This window comes from Mus caroli, unplaced genomic scaffold, assembly GCF_978045245.1.
Source record: "Mus caroli unplaced genomic scaffold, Mus_caroli_1 scaffold_19, whole genome shotgun sequence".
NCBI lineage: Eukaryota > Metazoa > Chordata > Mammalia > Rodentia > Muridae > Mus > Mus caroli.
The window spans coordinates 41,009,228-41,027,786 of record NW_028227274.1 but is presented as its reverse complement, the minus strand read 5'-3'; the positions used below and the strand labels follow the sequence as shown (position 1 = coordinate 41,027,786).

General features: G+C 44.5%; 3 pseudogenes; 2 read left to right on the top strand and 1 right to left on the bottom strand.

Moving 5' to 3' along the window:
• Positions 1-6,014, top strand: part of LOC147000272 (dihydropyrimidinase-related protein 3-like) — a 35,395-nt pseudogene extending 29,381 nt beyond the window's left edge.
• Positions 6,015-15,849: 9,835 nt separating this feature from the next.
• LOC147000271 (sentrin-specific protease 2 pseudogene) lies at positions 15,850-16,888 on the bottom strand (annotated as a pseudogene).
• A 227-nt stretch (positions 16,889-17,115) lies between these two features.
• On the top strand, positions 17,116-17,872 carry LOC147000270 (sentrin-specific protease 2 pseudogene; annotated as a pseudogene).
• The last annotated feature ends 687 nt before the right edge of the window (positions 17,873-18,559 follow it).

Below are 18,559 nucleotides of genomic sequence, written 5' to 3'. Positions count from 1 at the left end.
TCTTGGATGATTTTATTCAATTTCATCACCTGTTTGGTCGTGTTTTCCTGCAATTCTTTAAGGGATTTTTGTGTTTCCTATTTAAGGTCTTCTGCTGTTTATCTGTGTTCTCCTGTATTCCTTTAAGAGAGTTATTAAGTCCTTCTTGATGTCCTATACCATCAGCATGAGATATGCTTTTAAATCCGGGTCTGAATTTTATGTGTGTTGGGTGCCCAGGACGAGGTGGGGTGGGAGTGCTGCGTTCTGATGATGGTGAGTGGTCTTGATTTCTGTTTGTAGGATTATTACATTTGCCTTTTGACATCTCGTAATCTCTGAAGCTAGTTGTTATAGTTGAATCTGGTTAGAGCTTGTTCCTCAGGTGACTATATTAGCCTCTATCATCAGACCTGGTAGACTAGCTCTCTCCTTAGGTTCAGTGGTCAGAGTATTCTCTGCAGGCAAGCTCTCCTCTTGCAGGGAAGGTGCCCAGATATCTGGTGTTCAAACCTGCCTCCTGGCAGAAGTTGTTTTCCACTCACCAGAGGTCTTAGGATCCCGTGGGGGATCATGTGTGGGTCCTTGTGGGTGTCCTCAGTATCTGTGGGCAAGGCACCTCAGTGCTGGAGTGGACTAGAAGGAACTTGTGCCCCTGATCAGGCCGGGTTAATGCAGTCTCAGGTCCCTCATGATTGGATTGGAGCAGACTTTGTGTTTCCCTCACCACATGTGGGTCCTTTCTGGTGTCCGGAGACACTGCAGGCAAGGCACCCCAGTGCTGGAGTGGACTGGAAGGCTATCCTTATCATTTAGCAATAATACCTTGAATCTTTTAATTGATAACATGATACATTCTCAATAAAGGAACCTCAGACAAGTACATACATTTAAAAAAAACCCTCATAATTCTATAATACAGGGATGTCCACTATCACCATCTAAGCAAGGTTTTGTATATGTATTCTTTGAGCCTACAAAAATACACATATACTGGAAGGAGGTGCTCACACTCACATGGTTTTTACTGTAAACTCTCTTTGATCCTTTTTGGAATTAGTACAAGTAAATGCTTAAGTAAACACGAAGATAGCTAGAAAAAGTGCATTCTTTAGGAAAAGTCTTAAGCCACACATTTCCACATTTTCCCTGTGAAGTTCATACTGCCCAGCTGGACACTGACCAGTGTCATGACCAGTTGACACTGTTTGGGGGGGGTACTGTTATCTTCTTTTTGTAGTTTTGCCTAACTTCTAGAAGTGCAGAGAAAGTATAGGATTGAGTACTGGCAGTGGTACTCAAACCTAGCACCAACCAGTATCCCTTAACGTGCAATGTTGTCTTCCTGCTGAACAAGAGAGGAAGGAAGTGAGAAACCCTAATCTAGGTAGTAATGGCCATTCCTTCTAAATCAAAGGGTGTTATGGAATTGTGTACCAGCAGGGCCTGAAGGTCATGTTTCACTGAATTCACCACTAAGCCACTAAGTACAGGCACACTGTGCAATGTTGCTGGGGGTGTAGTGGCTGAGTTTGTGATAATATGACCAGCAGTGGAAGTAGAATTCCAATTAGAGAATCTTAAAAAAAAGCAAGGCATTTTGCTTTGCTCGAGCCATCCCTCTCCAGGATATGTCAGTCTCCTGCTTTTTTGTTTGTTTGTTTGTTTTGTTTTGTTTTGTTTTATCAAGGCAGGCAGGTGTGTCCTGAGCTTGGATTGGCTTTACTTTGTGACTCAGTTCCTGGTAGCACCAAAGGAGGGTCTGAATCATAGATGATAACCCCATTCTTCTTTCTTCTCTTCCTACACCCATGGCATGGCTTTTTCCCCATCCCTGAACCTAGGTTGCCGAATACAACATCTTTGAAGGGATGGAGCTGCGTGGGGCACCTCTGGTGCTTATCTGCCAGGGCAAGATCATGCTGGAAGATGGCAACCTGCATGTGCCTCAGGTGGGCTGGCCGCTTCATTCCCTGCAGCCCATTCTCTGACTATGTCTATAAGCGCATTAAAGCAAGGAGGAAGGTGAGTACCAATGAGGTATGGGGGTTAGAAAGGGAGTCTCATGCAGCCCCTGGGGTTCTGAGGACCAGGCAGACACATTGACACCCAGTCATCTCTCTTCTAGCCCACCCAAAGTTGCTCCATTGGGGAAAATGCCAACAGCTTTTAAGTACTGTGGTTCATATAAAATATCTCTCCTTTCTTCCTTCCTTTCTTCCTTCCTTTCTTTCTTTCTTTCTTTCTTTCTTTCTTTCTTTCTTTCTTTCTTTCTTCCTTGCTTCCTTCCTCCTTCCTTCCTTCCTTCCTTCCTTCCTTCCTTCCAGTCTGTCTCTCTCCCTCCTCCCTCCCCCCTCCCTCACTCTCTGTCTCTCTATCTCTCTGTCTTTCTGTCTCTCTCTGTCTGTGTCTCTCTCTTTCTCTCTCTCTCTCACTCTCTCTCTCTCTCTCTCTTTCACACACACACACACACACACACACACACACACACACTCAACTGAAGTAGTTGGGGGTGATTTAAAGATGGGGACTGGGGACGAGGTATTTCACTGAGTTCCTCTTCTCCCCTCTCCATCTTCCAGATGTTCTTGGAACTCTCCACAACTAAGTTATCCCAGACCCTGAGACTGGGATAGTGGTTGTGATGGTTTGTATATCCTTGGACCAGGGAGTGGCACCATCTGAAGGTGTGGCCTTGTTGGATTAGGTGTGGCCTGGTTGGAATGGGTGTGTCACTCTGGGTGTGGGTATAAGACCCTACCCTAGTTGCCTGCAAGTCAGTCTTCCACTATCAGCCTTTGAGTGAAGACATAGAACTCTCAGCTCCTCCTGCACCATGCCTGCCTGGATACTGCCATGCATCCACCTTGATGATAATGGACTGAACCTCTGAACCTGTAAGCCAGCCCCAATTAAATGTTGTTTTTTATAAGACTTGCCTTGGTCATGGTGTCTGTTCACAGCAGTAAAACCCTAACTAAGACAGTGGTCTACTCCCTATTTCAGTTTTTGGCTTTCTAGAAAAGAAAAGAAAAGCCACACTTCCCCAGTGTAGGCATTGATTTATTGTGGTTTAGATTCTGGAACCAAAGCAATGCCATGGCTATAGTGTTGCTAGATGAGGAGTACTGATTCCTGTCGCAGCCCTCATCCCATGAAGACAAGGGCACTGTGCTTGGTGGCTGCACAGAAGTCAGGGGTAGTGCTGCTCAGAAGTATCACCCTGGCTCATCCATCCCTTTCAGGTCCATAGGGATGCACACTCTCACTGCCTCACTTGTGGCCCTTGATGTGCCAAGGGTTGCTTGTGGGACTGCTACTGCCTGGGTGGTCTCATCATGCTTGTCACACAGGACATAAGTGCCATGTGGGCACAGCATATTTACAAGGCTTTAAACCCCAGCCCTTGGCATAATTCCAAACCAAAACACAAAGTTGATTGATATTGCTATCTCTCTGTCTCTCTGTCTCTGTCTCTGTCTCTGTCTCTGTCTCTGTCTCTGTCTCTGTCTCTGTCTCTCTCTCTCTCTCTCTCTCGCTCTCTCTCTCTCTCTCTCTCTCTCTCTCTCTCACACACACACACACACACACACACACACACACACACAAACACACAAACACTCAATACCCAGTCCCTAGGCAAGTTCACAGCTAAAGGTCAATGGCTCTGGCCACAGAAACTCAGTTTCGGGCTTTGAAGCCCTAACTTGAATGAAGCTCTGAAAAGCCTTGGGTGGATCTCCTGTGGGATCTTATTGTGGCAGTGTTGTGACCTCATCTTAGACCCCTGTCCTTCCTACTGGTTACACTCCAACTATCCTAATAGTTCCGCCATGTCCCTACTTCGAGCTAGCTGTGCTTGCTGATCCCTCTGCTGCCTCTGTTGACATCCATATCAACGATTAGCATCCACTCAGCCATTTGCCTCTCCTGAGGCCAACATGGTCATTTGATGCTCAAGACCAGTTGTTCTCAACCTGTGGGTCTCAAATGCTTTGTGTGTATGTGTGTGTGTGTGTGTGTGTGTGTAGGAGTCTTAAATGACCCTTTCACAGGTGTCACATAAGACCATTGGGAAACACAGACATTTACATTATGATCTATAACAGGAGCAAAATTACAGTTACAAGATAGCAACAAAATACTTTTATATTTAGAGTTCACCACAGCATGAGGAACTGTATGAAAGGGTCACAGCATTAGGAAGGTTGAGAACCACTGCTCTAGATGGAATCTCATGTCTACAGAGGCCTTCCTGGATGGCCTCTACCCTCAGTTTCTTTTGGCACTGTGTCTTCTGTCACATCCATGTCTTCTGTTTCCTCCTGGATTCCTCCCACACACACTTTTCATCAACAGGATTACACCTCCCAGATTACACATTCTACTCTGTTGGGTCCTTTGAATGGAAGAATCAATGGTGACCTGTTTCTCTGGCTGCAGATGGCAGACCTGCATGCAGTCCCAAGAGGCATGTATGATGGACCAGTGTTTGACTTGACCACCACCCCAAGGGGGGCACCCCAGGTGGCTCTAGTCAGGGCTCTCCCACTTGGCCAAACCCGCCAATGAGGAACCTCCATCAGTCAGGATTTAGCCTGTCAGGTGAGTGGAATGAGCTGGGGAAGGGAGGGAAGAGGGAGAGAGGAGGGAAACCCGCAACCCTAGGCTACAACCTAACCCTGCAAAATCAAGATAAATGCCTTTAATAAGCCAGTGCTTGTGTCCCCTTCAAGGAGATGATGAGAACTGAGGACATAAAGTTTTCCTAATCAGCAAGTGGCCCTGGTAAAGAAATTAAACAAGGCATCTGCAAGTTAGAGTTCAGGTTCAAATGATAGCAAATTCTACTTAGAGATCAAACCTAACTGGGGGCAGGCCAATGGGACTGACTTCCTTTATGAATGGATAATGTTCTTCTACACCAGCGTGTAAGAAGTACGGTGTGTATGTGCTCAGGTTTCAGTGCACATAAAGCTGAGACAGTTTTCATGTTCCTGGAGCCGAGTTTCCCCTTCACAGTATGAATGATACAGAGCCAGCCTCTGCCGACTGGATGTTTTCCCCGTGTTTGCCATGTTTACAGACCTCACCTATTTCCAAAGGTTCTTTAATATAGAAAATGATTGCTTAATTGCTCCATACTTGTCTTAAAGTGTGTGAGTGTGGATAATTACAGGTGATCTTTCCTACAGTGGAAAATATACATGTGAGGGAGGCAAGGTAACAAGATAGGAAAGACATTTGAAGGTGAGACTATAGCATATAGTGAAAGCATGTGGGGTGGGGGGGAGGGGGTAGTAGAATGAGCAGAGACCATGGAGTAAAGGCTGTGGGAGACCTAGAGAGAAATGGAGGGAGAGAAGCTCAATGTTTCCAGGTAACTTTGCCAAGCATTTGAGATGATTCCCATTCCCAAGCAATTAGGGGTGTGTTCACCTTTGTCTGTGGTTTTTTTGCATTCACAGCTCCTTTATCAATGGAACCAAGTACTCCATAGCTCTTCTACCTGTGTAAACAGGGGACCATGGCCCCTCTAACTTCCTGGCCTTGGGCAGGTGACCTCTACAGAATCTCTCTGTCATGGAACAATGAATTTTTTTCTCCCAAACCACAGTAGTTAGACTTTAAAACATACAACAGTCTGTATAAACATCTCTGTGTTCTCACTAATAGTATTGATTAATTTTGCACCAGACTGACTCAAGGGAGGAATATGGCTTTTCCTATCAAGAAAGTGTTTTTCCAGGACTCGGGTGGGGGTGAGTCATGGTTATGCATGGTTTGGTGTTAAGTTTCCTGTGCACCAGGAAAGCACTTACTATTGTTCACTCTTGAGATGACTCATTTTCTCTCTCCCCCATACTTCTCTTTCCCCTTCTTTCTCTTTGGGAAGTTGTCTCCACCTGCAGGCACCCAAGTGGATGAGGGTGTCTGCTCAGCTAGCAAACGCATTGTGGCGCCCCCTGGAGGCCGTTCTAACATCACATCCCTGAGTTAAGCCCTCCCAAAGAGGGAGGCAAGAAGCAAGAAGAAAAAAAAATTGAAGCCAAAATGGTACACCGATATTTAAGAAGGAACGTGAATCCATACAGTTGTGATCTAAAGAATCACTAAGCCTCAAGCCGTATGTTTCCCAATGTTATGCTCGCTTGCCTAGCTTTATGAATTGCTTTGGTTTCTGTTTTTGCATACTCTGGATTTCTTTGAACGCCACCCCTACCACCCTCCCCACCCCCACTTACATGCATGCGATCAGACAGGCCACTAAGGTAGATTCTGCATATTATAGTGTTGAGAGCATATGTAGCGCTGCATCTTATGACAAGGGGACAGACAAAGCTGGGATGTCTAGAAAAATGAATGAAGGCACGAAGGGCCTTTGGATGATTGGGTGGTAGGAGCCCAGGGAAAGATGGAGGGCACAAAGGGGCTGGGATGGGACGTGTACTAGGGAGGTGGGTGGGTGGGGTGAGCAGAAGGCATTGTGTGTTGTATTATCATGTGTGTTAATTTCCATGGAGGATGGTCATATATGGCAGTGGGTGCTCCAACACAGTCCCCTGGGATCTGCAGAGAAGGCAGGAGGTCTTTGGGTTCTGGACTTTGTCGTGTCCTTTCCTAGTAGATCTTGTTTCCTTACCATGTATTGAATGACAGAATTCAGCCAATTTTTCCACCTGTTGAATAATGCCAGTTGCTTGCTCAGGCCTCTTTCTCCTATGGCTTCCTAGTCTTGTATTCCCATTTGTGAAGACCACAGATGAACAAATGGACAGGTTTCTTCCTCTTTAGTTTCCTTGGGGCGCTTCCAAGGCTGCCATGGAGAATGCAGTCCCAGCTCTATTTAGGGGAGGACAGGTAAGCTTAGACAGCCTTCTTTTCGGCCCTGGGGAGGTGCTCCCCACCCTCCTCTCTAGTGTCTGAAAACTGAGTAAGGACCATGGCAGAGCTAGAGCCAAAGGCTTCCTTTGCTCATGGCGAATGGCTACTCTCCTCATCCCAGACCTGAGTACATTCCCGATGTTATTTCTTCAGGAGAGCTGATTTACTCCATTGTTCCTAAACTTTACTCCCAACAGTTTTTACTCTGCTTCTGTGGGAGGGTACACCAGAGATATAGGGAACCCAGCTCTGAGTAGCAGGACTGCACTGTATACCCACATTTTCAATGCTAACCAAGTGTTTCTTCCTCTGCTAGCAGATCCCAGGGGCTGGGATATCACTCTTTAATTGGATATCACTCTTTAATCACTCTAAATCTCTAGGATGATGTGTATAAAGCGACATGATGCAGCTTTCTTGGTGTGCAACACGTAAGGTCAGTGGGCAGCAGTGGTAGCCTCCCTCTTTGTCTATCAGAGTTGGAAGCCCATGTTCCTATCACATCATTTCCAAAATCAACTGTGAGCCAGATTCTGTGAGCAAGTCAGGGGGCTGTAGAAGCCAAGATACTCTTCCCATAGGAAACGTGGTAGTGACCTTGGCTCAGACTTCTGTGCTCTAGGGACCCACTCGATGAGAAATATCACACTGTGCATTAAGTACTCTGAAGAACAGAGCAGGCCTCCTACACCTTCGAAGTACTTAAGAGAAACCTCCATCTCTGCCTGCAGGTGTTGTTTGGTGTTGCTGGGATTTTTTTGTTTGTTTGTTTGTTTTGTTTTTTGTTGTTGTTGTTTTGAGGTGGGGAATTTTTGTTTATTTCGTTTTGTAAAGCTGCACAATTGAGTCCAGGCCCTCTCAAATGCTAGGCAAAACTCTGTCACGGTACTTCATCATTGCCCCCTTCCAGCCCTGGCTATAGGCTGTCATAAAACTGAGAACTAGAGAAACATGAACAGTTTGGATACATAAGAATTTGGAAATTGCAGAGGAAGGGATTTTCCTGGAGAAAGCTATTCTGTTCTAATCTTGAAAAAGGCTTTCACCTCAGAAGAGGAAACTTGCTTCTTTAAAGCTCTCATGGTGCTTTCATTTTAAAGGAGACATTAGCAGAAAAAGAAGGGAATGAAGTTTTGAGTTACAATTCAAATTTGGGGATCAATCCAGGAACACAGAAGAACTTTTATATGCAAAGGGAGTTTGCCAGATCTTGTGCACTAAATACCTCAAAAGCCAGGCTAGGCAGCAGCACAGGTTGTAGTACCATCTGTGGCCACCAGATGGGGGACGAGACATGTAAATGAACTGTAATTCTGCGCATCTGCAATTGTTCCCCATGCCTGAGCCCTTCCAGGGTTTCTCTGATCATGAAAAATGAACTCCTTTGGGTCATTTGCACTGCACTTGGCATTTCCAAAGTGTGCCACTGTGCCAAAACCTTATGTTCCACTCAAGCACTGGTTTCCTGTGCAAGGAACAGCTTCTTGAAGTCCTCAAGGTGGGCAGGCACCGTCTCAGAATGTGTCCCTTTCTTCATTTACTATGAGTAGTGCCCGAGCATAGTAAATCCTGAGAATCCCTTGGCAGCTCCCCAACTGTTTTCTTAACATGAGAATTTTTCTAAGATACATGTTACTGGAGTTACAAATTGAAATACAAATTGAAATGCTTCACAGGCAGACAGTAGCATGCCAGGGTGGGAGAGCATTCTGGTACCATCTTCTCTCAAGTAGCTCTGTCTTCAGAGCTTTCCACCAAGTCCCCTCTAAGAATACTCTGCAATCTCCAAACGCCAAGTTATTGCTGAGCCCCCAATGGCAATCTATTGACATTCTTTCTGAAAGGGCCACAGGCTTGAGTGGTTGAAAAGGTCTCTCTGGCACAATTAAATCAGCCTCACCAGTGGAGAAATTTGTTTCTTCTAAGTTTTTGGGTTTTGTTTTGTTTTTAATCTAATAGGATTATAGTCATCCTCTAAAATGGCCTTTCTCTAACTTCAAAGTCCACTGGTTCTTTGGGTCATTTCTTTATCATGATATGCAGAGGTCTATCTCCTAAGGACTGAATCCTAACTCTGGACTCCATTCTGCTCATTCTGCTAAGTCCCTTCCAAGAGGTGAGTGCTTGCCAATGTTGCTTCTTGCCACAAGCCTCCCAGATCTTCTCCCTTAGACTGTCCCATCTTGAGTCCTGATGCAGTCATGCATTCCTCATAATTCCCCTTTGAGACATGGTGTGTGGGTGGTGTTCAGTTCTGTGTCTGGTGGCTATGGACAGACAGTGAGTCTCCCTGTGACCTGTGCTAGCTGTGAGGCAGCTCGGTTATTGAAGAGCTGTTTGGTTTGAACCTTTTGAAGAAACCTGTGTATTGAGTTAGCTGAGATTAAAGAAACAAATGAACAAACAAATAAAAAGCTCATCACGTGACTGTTAATGTAAACCTGGTTATCAAAATAATTATAAAATTACCGTCACTAGTATCCAGTCCTTTGTGCATGGAAAACTATCTCAGCTAATATACTGAAACTCTGGGAGACTAGGAAATGGTTCAGTGGGTAAAAGAGCTTGCTGTGTAAGAAAGAAGACCTGAGTTGCAATTTCAGTTACCAGTTAAAATATGTATGCCAGAACCCTGGTACTGGGGATGGGGAATTGACAGGAGGATAACTGGGTTTGGTGGCTTCAAGTTCAGGGAGAGACTTTGGTTCAATGCTAAAAAGTGTTAAAGCAGAGCATCTGATGTCCTTGTCTGGTTCCCAGGATCATGCACATGAATGCACAGCCACATGTAAATGTACATGTGTAAAACACACACACACACACACACACACACACAAACACACACACACACACACACCATGTAATACAAAAGAAGAAACTTCCATTATTTGGATAGTAGGTAAATAAGCATCAGATCTGAAAACAGCAGAGGTTAATTGTAGACAGTTGTGGCCTGAGATTCAACTGTGGGCCACTCACCCAACAACGGAGTTTGAAACCATGGAGATCATTTAAGATTTTCCTAATAAATAATCACATTTATTTTTAATGTAATAAACATCTATTGGGGATGAGTCTAGTTGATTCTGAGACAGAACTTTAAAAAGGATTTGTTGTTGTTGTGCTTTTGTGTGGTTGTGTGTGTGTTTTTCTTCCACTATCTCTTATGCCTTTCTGTAAACACCAGCTACTTATTTCCAAAAGTCTGGGGGTGAGGGGAAGCCCCCATGTAAATCACACCAAAGGTTTCCTTCAGCAACCTGATCTCAAAGAGTTCAGTGAATGTCTGACAAAAACTGTTCTCTGTGCATAATAGAAACTTGGAAGTTCTGATTTGTGTAATGATTTTTATATGTTGTCTAGACTTGTGGTGCAGCTTGTAGGTATAGCATTTATTTACCTAGCAGGCAGAAGGCCCCAGGTAGGCTCCCCAACACTACAAAAACAGAGACATAAAACTACCTACAAACAAGTCAGAACTCTGGGATCATTTTGTCTATGAACTGCCATCATCTCTCCCTGTGTTGGGAAACATTCTAAAATCGAGTTCTCATTTGCATAGGGCAGACAATGGCAAGGTTTATGCTGGTACACAGGTGAGTCTGGAAGTGGGGTTATAAGATGTCTGAAAAGCTCAGGAGAAATAGGGCAAACTTGAGCTTGCTGAATGTAAGTGATGAACCCAGGCAGTTTCCATCTCAGTCCAGCCTTCCCAACAAAGCACATTCCTCCTCAAGGCAAAACTGGTCTTTGACATCTCTAGGTTTTCATTTTATCTGCCCAGGGAACCCAGAAGGAGAGAGATTCCCTCAATATTATCAGCCAAAGAGATTGTTTGGCCACCCTCAGTACTGGTAATGTATGTCTCTCTGCTCATGACCAAGAAACAGCTAGGTAAGCCTGTTAAAGATTTGAGTGGCTTTAAAAGGGGCCAATGGCACTTATGATGGAGAATACAGGAAAGCTTAAACAGCTACTTAAAATATTGATGGCACATGCATTGGCTAACTTTCATAGCTATGGAGCCTTGAGTATTTGATGGTCATTCTTGCCCAGCTTGGGAATGAGAACACGGAATAGTGTTAAAAATAACAAAAGTATTTTGCTTCCAAAGAGCCTTTGAGAGTTTGCTTTTCTTATACCAACCCATCACAGAGGAAACACACATCTGAGAAGAAGGTAGCAGAGAAAGGGATCACCTGTGCAGCCTGCAAACTGAGAGTGCACACCTAAGGCTGGTGCTCTTCAGAACCTAAGGTGCTCAGCCCTGACCTTTGTACAGCTGGCTAGTGGCAACAGCATACAGGAAACTTAGTGTGGCAGGGGCTAGAGGACAATTGGTGAGCAGCACTTCAGAGCCCACTAACTCCAGGACAGGCCAAGGAAATTCCAGCTGGGAGATTGTGGAGCTGTTGTGAGTCTATGAGTTACCCCAAAATGCCCAAAGCCTTTGTTGTCCTCTTAGCCCAGATGATGGGCCTTGGACTATCCCCAAAGGCTATGGTAAAGAAACCGGACCCAGAGAGGCGGGGCAAAACTCAAAGGGGTCATATAAGGATTATTTATAAACCTGAGGTCACAGTGAAAGGCAGAAGCCAGGATGCTGGGTGCAATCCTTCAGTGAGTCCACTAAAATGGGTGGCTATGACTCTCCAACACCATCCATGCTAAAGGGACATTCTTCTTAATGGAAGTAAGAACAGGTGACCTGGGATGAACTCACACATACTTGACAAAGGATGTCTGAGTGCATATTTTTACAGAAGACATTTTAATCCATACAAGCACATTTATATCACATACACTATGGTTTAACACAAGCATATATATATATATATATATATATATATATAAATTTTTTTCATTCTGGGGACTTTTAAATCAGCCACCAGTTCAGAAAAGCACATAGAATGAAATGTGGAGTCTCAGGGTTTCACATTGAGCAGGCACACTAAACACCCTGTGAATAGCACTCACAGGCAGACCGAAGTAGAAGACAGATATTGCGTTGACAGAACACAGGAACATGGAGGAGCTGAGCAATGCACTTGCCATGCCTAATCTTTGAACGTATGAAAGGCAGCATCCCTGTCAACCTCCAACAGCAATGTGGGTGTCCATAGCTACAGAAACACTCTTTCTTCCAAGTTACTTATTCACCAATTACCCAGAAAGCCAAAAAGATAGGAAATCCAGTCATTTCTGGACTTCCACTAATTAATTAGATCAGTGGGATTGAACTAGAAATGCTCTATGCTGCCTGAGATTCATGCGTGTACTAAAGATGACCTCAGCCTATACCAGGGCTGCAGTAGTGTCATTGGCTCTTGGCAGGACATATTCTTCCGCAGAGTGAGGATCTTACCAGGGTTGCCCCATAGGTAGCTGCCTCATTCTTCCACTCTGAGTCACTGGGAATGCCTTGGAGATTTTCAACTGCAGTGCAGAGTGGCTGTTACTTCAGGGGCACTCTGGTATTCAAACCCTGCTCAGGCCTTTCTGATGCTCTGTAGAGTAAGGGAGGAAGGAAGCTGCTTGGAGAGATTCCAGGAGTAGCACAAGAAAGGATAAAGTAGTCCCACTGTTTTGTGAAGTTCTCGGCCCTAATCCTTCTCAGAAATGTGGTTATTCATCTGTTGGATGCTAACTTTGAGCTGAAGTTAAGGAATAAGCCCAAGAAGCATTTACTACGAGCTCTTGGAAAAGTTTTCTGTTGTTTGTTTTGTTATTGATGCTTTTCCTCTTCTTTAAAATGTACAGCAGTAGGTGGTGCTCAGAACCAGCTATTCTGCACAGCCCGGTTCAGTGATTCTGTCTCTGGGGGTGCTGGGGAATCTACCCAGTCTTCCTGTATTCTAAGCACAGATTCTACTACTGAACCACAGCCCAAGCACAATGGATTTCTTTTGTGTGTTTGTTTGTTTTTCTTTTTAACTGACCACACACAGTGCGCTGGTCATTTACCCACCTCCCACCCTGCACTTTCACCAGCATATCCCCAGTTCTGAAAGCAACCATACTCAGAAAGATGCCCACTGGGAAGAAAATCTAGAAATTTGAACTTGAGACCTGCCGGCCTTTAAAATATGGTTTTTAAAGCTGCTGTTTTGGAGGATGCAAGCAAGGTCCAGGAGGAGGTGGGGCCAGATGAGGGCAGGTAAATCCATAACACATCTAACACGTTGGATCTTCAATACAGAAGAACAAATGGTAGAAATTGGAGCATGCATGGGGTCCCTGACACTTGTGAGGTATCAGCCGGGATCAGAATCCAGTCAGCTCTGGGTTGCTATGTTTGACCCATTCATCCCTCTGAAGGTCGGGTCAGATGTCTTGAGATAAACAGTGATGGAATATAACCAAATTGTCACAAATAAAACGTCAGAACCTCAGAGACAGGAGCTCAAAAAAAGCGGTGATTTTTGATTCTTAAAAATGTGCCTGTGCGTGTATGTGCATGCGTGTATGCGTGCTTGTGCGTGTGCATGTGTGTGTACATGCCTGCGAGTGCTTGCATGTGTGCATGCATGTATGTGTGTGTGTGACTGTGTGTATGTGCTTGAGTGCGTGCTTGCGTGCATGTGCGTGTGCGCATGTGTGTGTGCGTGTGTGTTTGCTCTTAGTAGAGAGGCACAATGTCCCAGCCATGCCAGAATCTGGAGAACTGTAAATGCCAGTCTTACCTTCAGCTCTTGTTTTCAACACAAACTTTCTTGCCCCAGTAGCTACACTCTACTTCCACCTGTCTGTCTTTCCCACATGATATCAATCAATCAATCAAGCTGGTCACTTGGACCAGCTTGCTGCCACCATGGCTATGCTTGTACTCTCCATAAGGAACACCATTAGATGGCCTCGGTTTCCCCAAGAGTTGAAAATATGCTTTGTAAAGCCACCTACGTCATGATTCTACCTAGCATCATCAGTGAGGCACTCGAAGAAGTTCTTCAAAGATCTTGTATGCATGAGCACAGGGCAGTTACAACACATGCACAGTTAGGTGACTGACACTCTGCACAGGAGTGAAATACACAGACAAGAAAGAGTCAGACCTCAACAATATCTTAAGCAGCAGGGCAATTCTGCCAGCCATCTCACAGTGATAACATAATGTGGGGGCTTCTGTCTCCCTGAATTTGACCGCTGGGATCTATAAGCCATCCTGCTGCTTTAAGTGTAACTCTTGAGTAGGTATGTGTAAATTGTCCCATATTTTAGTTAACCAATACAAAAATTAAAGAGCCAAGCAAAACAAAGGCGTGATATATTTCTTGACAGAAAAGCAACTGCCTTTTTTCCCCCTTCACTTTGGAGAGTTAGGAGTTTCAAGGTCAAGTTTGCTGCCTTCCAAAACTGTTGCAAATCTCTGCTGTGAGGTGTGACTTCACTGAATAGTTCTAAGTAACTCTGCCTGTAGTTCAGGAGTACTCTCTGATCCTCTGGAGAAGCAGGTCTCTGCTAACCTTGAGGAAAATCAGCCCTCAAGGGTCAAACATACCAGAGTCTGATATTTTACAACTGCCATGTTGGAAAAAAAAATGTGTCCCAACTTGCAGCATTTGTTAAACTTCTGCATATGACTCCTCTCATCAGAATCAAGTTTAACTGATCAAGGACACCTCACACAAGATAGCGTGAGAGGCCATGCACATATAAGGCACTTGCAAACAGATTCCATACCCATCCAGTTCCCCACTTCAAGATCTCATGAGTCTTTGCTACTTCTAATCTTACCTATGTATTTATTCCCGATGGAACATCTTTATTCCTACCTAATCAAGCTTTGGAATTCTGGCCCCTATGTGATATTCTCTAGCCCTAAAGAGGCCCACTGTGTACAGTGTCCATGTTTAACAGTGTCATCAGAAAGAATAAAATATAAATCTACATTCAAATATTCATTTAAATATAAGAATAAAGGCTGTTTAGATCAATCTTAGCCAGAGCAAAGACTAGCTCTTCTGAAACATTCCTCTACCTTCCAAGCAATGAACTAAAAGAGAGGAAGCAGCTAAAATATTCTATTAAGGTCACAGAGTCAATGAATGTTGAAGCTGGAACTGAAGAGCTGAGAACCAGGGTTTCTCTTCCTCTCCTGTCCCTGCAGAGTGCTGCCACCAACTTTGAAGAATATTCATTCACATTCCCTAAGTCATGAGGTGTGGGAGTGGCAGGGACTGCTGTCAGCTCTTCTGTGTGTGATAATCAGGAGTTTCTGGCCAGGTGCCGAGCACTGTCCCCTGAAGCACTGTCCCCCGAAGACTTGGAAGCACTTTATAGGTTGTTATTCTAGCCGTCCTCCTCCTCTTCTGTGTTGTTTTTGGTTTGTTCCAAGGTTAGATTTGCTTGTCTCTGATTAAAGTCATTTTGTACTCTTAATGGAGGGAAGGATGGACAGAGGGAGGGAGAGAGGGAGGGGGTAAAGAAAAGAGAGATTGAGAGAGTGTCATTTATTAAAGAAAAAATGAATTTAAACTTTTGAAATGATAACATGTAGTCCAATATTTTTCGTTCTTTTAAAACTTAAAATTAAATTAAAATATGATTTCACCATTTCTCCCTCCCTCTTCTCCCTTAGGCCCGTCTCAGGTCTGACCCAGCCCCTCCTAAATCAACTGCCTTCTCCTCTTTAAACATTGTTCATACAAAAACAAATGAATAAATATATGGATACAAGATGCTGAGTTCATTTAGTGTTGCCTCAATTTATACATTTATAAAGAAGTCTGAGCTAAGAAAACTTTTATAAGTCATAGGGTTGGGCTCAGTGGGTTTCCGGAAACTTTGACCAATAAGCCTAATACCCTGGGTTTAATGCCAAGGACCCACAAATGGAACTGGCTCCTACAGCTTGTCCAAAGTCTACCTCTCATAAATGTCCCCCAAAAATGTTAAGACAGAAGCTTTTTAAATAGTCATCGTGTTTACATTCCAATTCACAAAAATATGGCACCAGATACTGGGGTAATTTATCAGTTAAAAAGCTCAGACCACTGATATTTTCCTTGTGAGTAAGCCATTGTTTCCACTTCCTAGGCGAACTCGGGCAGACACTTCTTCTGACAGATCAGGCTCCATTTGGTGTCCTCTTGTACCTTCCTTTTCAAATCGGAGTCCCACCACCTTCTCTGTATCAGCTTTTCCTTTTGAATACCTCTTTTCACTTCTCATTGAACAGAGAGGTCCTCTTGTTTCAACAACTCTATACTGTTTTGGAACAAAATGGGTTGTTCTGACGCCATGATTCTGCTCCTCCACCAAGCCTTTGGTCTTTAATGTGTCCATCTTAATCCTCTGAGAACTGTGGTGTGAAACTGTGGAGGGGAACGTGCTTCCATGAGCACCTTCTTTAAGATGCTCCAATAACTTTTGATACTTCTCCCTTTCATCCTTTTGGACACCCTCCTCCACGGTGCAGTGGGGACGCCTTACACCCTTGCCACCCTCTTCAGAAATCATCTCTGTCATACCTTGCTCCTGAGGCTTCCATGTTAAGGAACGCTCTGGATTGCTTTTGCTATGGCGAAGACCACTTGGCCTTCTATTATAGCCTTCTGATTTCAGCGTAAAACCAAAGGAGGGCAGGACTCTCCTTGGCTGATAGTGGGTCACTGTCACTCTGATCTTTGGATAGTCACTTATTCCATTAGGAGATTTATTACCCAGTTTCAGCATGCTGCTGCAGGATCCAGAACTAATCAGCTCACAAGATGAAGAGTTGGAAAAGACCTCTCCAGAAGGGCCCCCATTCCGTGTTCCATTACAAGCAGAATACACATTGGGTTTTGTGGTCAGCTGGAACCGGAATCCAAATAAACTCGCAGCATTGTAGAGACTGTTCTTCACTTGGTGAATAAAGCAATCTAATCTTGGTCTTTTGGCTGGGATCTCATCAGTGTCCACTGCAGTAGAAAACAGAGTGCTGCTGGAGCGCTGCCACTTGAGTAGTGCAATGGGCCCTGGGCTCGGGCCGCTCACACAAGGGAAGAATAGTGCCAAGATTCTTAGCCAGACATCTGTACATTCCAGGCCTGAGCAGCAGAGGTGGCCAACACACCCCAAGACGCGAACCCCAGAGCTGTCCTTGCTGCAGCCACCACCACCACCTCTGCCACCACTGCCACTGCCACTGCTGCACCCTTCACTGCTTTGGCCTTAGCCAGGATCAGGCGCAGGAAATAACAGTGCTTGAGATAAAGGAAAAGAACTTCCCAAGCAAAGAGAAGGACAGAAGAATGGAAGATCTCTTTGCACTTACAGAGGACATGGAAAAGGAAATCAGTAATGCCCTGGGCCACGGCCCACCAGATGAGATTTTGAGCAGTGCATTTAAGTTGCAAATCACCCGCGGAGACATCCAGACATTAAAGAACTATCATTGGCTCAATGATGAGGTCATCAATTTTTATATGAATCTTTTAGTGGGAAGGAGTAAAAAGCAAGGCTATCCAGCACTTCAAGCATTCAGTACATTCTTCTATCCTAAGCTAAAGTCTGGAGGTTACCAAGCAGTGAAAAGATGGACCAAAGGGGTGAATCTCTTCGACCAAGAACTTGTTCTGGTACCTAATTCATCGGAAGGTACATTGGAGCCTGGTGGTGATGGACCTACGAAAAAAGTGTCTTAAATATCTGGATTCTATGGGACAAAAAGGCCACAGGATCTGTGAGATTCTTCTTCAGTATTTACAGGATCAAAGCAAGACCAAAAGAAATAGAGATCTCAACCTCTTAGAGTGGACCCACTACAGCATGAAGCCACATGCAATTCCTCAACAGTTGAATGGGAGTGATTGTGGGATGTTTACTTGTAAATATGCAGATTATATTTCTAGGGACAAACCTATCACATTCACTCAGCACCAGATGCCTCTCTTGCAGAAGGAGATGGTGTGGGAAATCCTTCACCAGCAGTTGCTGTGACAATGCCCCGCCTGGTCTTCTAGCTGCTGGTGCTTCTTTCATGGATGTTTCCATATACCTCATGCATTGTGGGTTAAAAAGTCCCTGATCATTTCTCTTCTCTCACAGGTACTGAGCTCTCAAGATTCATGAAGGTCTCTCCACAGTGGCCCTGACTAGAGGTGTGGAGGGGCTGCTGGCAACCCTGCTCAGAGCCCTGGACTCTTCACCCCACACAAGAACAAATGCTAATTAATGTGATTTGTTTTAAAGTGTAATTTCCATAAGAATGTGGGAAATGCAGGATCTGTTATATGAATTGTTCTGTGTATTCACAGGAATTCACTCACTCATTGGGCAGTGCCCTTTTCCCACTGCTCTTTTATAATTTGCTATAAATAATTTGGACTATTTTTTTCTGAAAGAATGTTAATCAAACTGCCAGTTCCTGCTGCAGAGAGATATCAGCAGGGGGAGGAAGGAGGTGTTCGCTAGGTTGTCTAATGCTGGAGTGGGAACTGCTGACATTCAGTTAAGGTTCTCTCTTTTAAGGCTTGAAAATGCCGGAAGATATGAAGATGCTCTGTTGTAGGATCTGGCTGCCTTTTAGAGAGTCTGATGCTATGACATGGGCACAGTTCCTGGAAATGTGACCAAGGAACTCGATCTGTGCATCCTCCAAACTGGGTGTGCGCATCTTAGAGACTTTCTTTTCTAGAACCGAAGTAGCTTGGCTTCCTCTTGAAACTGGATTCAAAGTAACTGTGAGCATACATGTTAAGTCGTAGGTCTG